Genomic DNA, 3,570 nt, shown 5'->3' on the forward strand with positions numbered 1-3,570 from the left:
AGAGAGAGAGAGAGAGAGAGAAAGGGGAGAGTCAGTCCTGAGCTAATAGGATAGCTCAGTAGGGAAAAACATTCGACATAGAACAGCCTGACCAGGCCAGCCAGGATTACACAGTGAGGCCCTGTTCAAAATGGAAAAAATGAAAGCAACACATAAAATAACCCATAAAACCATGCCTGAGCCACCTTCTCCCCGTTAGACAGCAGGGTCACTCACAAAAGGGCACAGAGCAACCTGGGGTGTGTCAACTTGCCAAGACACAAGTAAGGAAGAATATTATGCCTCTTGGAGCTTTTCTTCAGCTTTGTCTAGGAAGCACTGCAGACACTGGGATGTGCCGTGTTTCCCAAGGAGTATCGGACACAACATTCCTTCGGGAGATCAAACCAGCTCCAAGTGGGAGTGGGAGATAAGTTTCAAAAGAGGACCATGTTGTTTGAGGGGGATGTGTGAAGGTGGGCGGCAATGAACCAAGGTGCCTCAAGTCGGCCACCGAAATCCAATCTTCCAGGCGCGTCAGCTGCAGAGCCCACAAAAGCGAATACCTGCTGATCACCAGCTGACACCCCGCAGTCTTCATTTCTCAAAAGTGCAAAAGGGATATTTTAAACGTTCTATTTTCATGTTCATTTAAATAGATGAAGGGCCTGCTTCAAGTTTTGAAAATCCAAGCTGTAAGAACAATCTTTTGAGTTCACCTCTTCTTTTAAATGACTCCAATTTTGGTAACCTTATCTGCAGTTCATCCTCAAACATTACATTTTGTGGCTCCTAATTTAAACTAAAAATGTGGGGTTTTTTTCCTTCATTCGGTGGAGAAAGCTCATTTCTCTGGCATTGTTAACTTGGAGTAACGTCCTATTGCAAACTGAAATTCTCGGGAGGATTCATTTTTTATTCTATATGAATGACTAGTTTTCACATCTATAAAATGGAAACAAAATATCTCAGACAAATGATGAGTTTAATCATTGTGGCTCCTGTGACAGGCAATCCTGTCAACAAACTTGTTCTCATTATCTGCATAATGGAAATAAATCACGACAATATTGGATTGGGCTTCTGCTAGGCGCCGGAAAAACTGTAAAAAAAAAAAAAAAGCCTTAAAAATTAATCTTCTTTGTGAGGTTTTGGGTTTTTTTACTTCAATTTTCTTTTCCTATGTTAGTGTGGGGCTCACAAGATGGCTCAGCCAATAAAGACATTTGCTGCCAAACCATATGACCTGGATTTAGTTACTGGGACTCCCAATGCAGAAGATAGGACCTCTGCCTAGGCACCATGGCGCACACGCATGAACACACACATGGAAAAATTTCAAATTAATACATAACTTAACATATGCTTATTTATCTTCTCAAAAGATTTTCTGATTCTGGGTTAGAAGTGTTATATACGGCATCCCCTTGGAGACAGGAGGGAGGAGGGATGGGATGAGGAACTGTGGGAGGGTGGACCTGAAGGGAGGTAGTAACTGGACTGTAAAAAATATTAAAGCAATAATAATGATAATAATAAGGAAGTGTTATATCAATATGTGAATGCATGTGTGTGTTTGTGTGTGTGTGTGTGTGTGTGTGTATGAGTGATTGTTGATGCATGTAGATGTGGAGGCCAGAGGTAAATATTAAGATGTCTTTCTCTACTTAGTTTTTAAGATATGGTCTCTCACTGAACCCTAAGCTCCCCATTTGGTTAGTTTGGCTGGCCCAGCAAGCCCCTCGGGGTTTCTCCATCTCTTGCCCAAATGTCTGAGATTCTGAAAGCACCCCTACCTTGCCTTTTATGCAGATACTGGGGGTCAAATCTCAGGACCTCATGTTGTAGATAGCAGGCACTTTACCACTGCCCCATCTTCCCAGCCTGTGTGCATCTTAAGACAGTGATCCTGACTCTCTCCCACACCAGAGGCCACCCAAGGACAGCAGGGATAGGAAGTTCCTGCTATGGGTAAGCTTTTAGAAACTGAGGCTGAGGAAATTTGTCAGTTTTACAACCACAGTATTGGGATAAAACCGGATTCAACTCATTTATAACCCTGAGCCCTACCTCCTCTCACAGAAGGAGAAAAGACAAGCATTCAGGGGTTTTGTGCTTATTGTTATGCTAGCAAAATAAGTGGGTAGGGCAAACAGTGAAATCTCATTCATTCATTCATTTGTTCATTCGTTCATTCATTCATTCATTCCCTGGTCCTTGATTGGATCCCTTCCTTTAAGTCACAGAACTTACTACCATTGGGAATTACATATACTGGTTATTTTTTGTTGGTCTCTCAGTGGGACTTCAAGTTCACGGGGCAGGGAGCAGATCATCTGGATACCTCTGTGTCCCACTGAGAGAACATCCCAGGGTCTCCTGCAGAGTGGAAACCCAATGCATATTTGTTGAATACAGTAAACACTACGGAAGTCCTTTTCCTATTCTGTCTCCTATCCTTAAGTTCCAGTAGGATCAAAAAGCCTGTTAACCCTCGGGAGAGAGTGGCATTGAACAAATGACTCAGCCACTGCTGGAGCCAGGGACGTAGGATCCTTCTCTCAAGAAATGACCCCCTCTCAGGACCACCCAGATGACGTTTATTCTCAAATATTAGCTGTTTGTCTCATTCAGACGTTGCTCTCAAAAGAATCTGATATATCCTGCAGTTGACTTTCTACCAAGAAAATTAACATTTGGAACCCTTGGTTTGCTAAACACTTTGTTGGTTTTGGTTTTAAACATGTTTTAATCCTCTGTGTGTGTGTGTCTGTGTGTAGGGCATCCTCACTGTGTAGCCTGGGCTAGCCCGGAACTGCTGTGTAGACCAGGCTAGTTTCAACTCAGAGAGATCTGTCTGCCTCTGCCTTCCAAGTGTCAGAATTAAACTCATAAGCTACAAAGCCCACATATTTTCTTTAATCTTAAAAAAAACCAACAACACGTGCCGGGCGTGGTGGCGCACGCCTTTAATCCCAGCACTTGGGAGGCAGAGGCAGGCGGATTTCTGAGTTCGAGGCCGGCCTGGTCTACAAAGTGAGTTCCAAGACAGCCAGGGCTATACAGAGAAACCCTGTCTTGGAAAAACCAAAACAAACAAACAAACCACGTAGTTAATACAAAATTCAAACAAATATAACTCTTTAGTGAGTCTGGTTCTACTGTCTTTTCTTTTTTCACTCTTTTGTTTGTTTTTGCTCGGTTGGTTTTGTTTTGGTTTGTTTTGGTTTTTGAGACAGAGTTCCTCAGTGTAGCCCTGATTATTCCTAGAACTTGCTCTATAGACCAGGCTGCCCTGGAACTCCGAGATCTGTCTACCTCTGCCTCCCAAGTGCTGGGATTAAAGGCACATGCCACCACTGCGTGGCACCGGTTCTATTTTCAAAAACAAAAACAAAAACAACCTCTTTTCAGGTCTTCTGTGGCCTTTCACTAAGGATTTTATTCATTTGCTCCTTCTTCTTTCTCTCCTCCTCCCCCCCCCCCGCCCTCCTTCCCTTTCCCCCTCTTGTGTGAATGTGTGTATATGTGTATGTATGTTTGTATGTGTGGCATGTGTATACATGTGTGTGTATGTATGTCTGTATATGT

This window comes from Mus caroli, chromosome 10, assembly GCF_900094665.2.
Source record: "Mus caroli chromosome 10, CAROLI_EIJ_v1.1, whole genome shotgun sequence".
Lineage (NCBI taxonomy): Eukaryota > Metazoa > Chordata > Mammalia > Rodentia > Muridae > Mus > Mus caroli.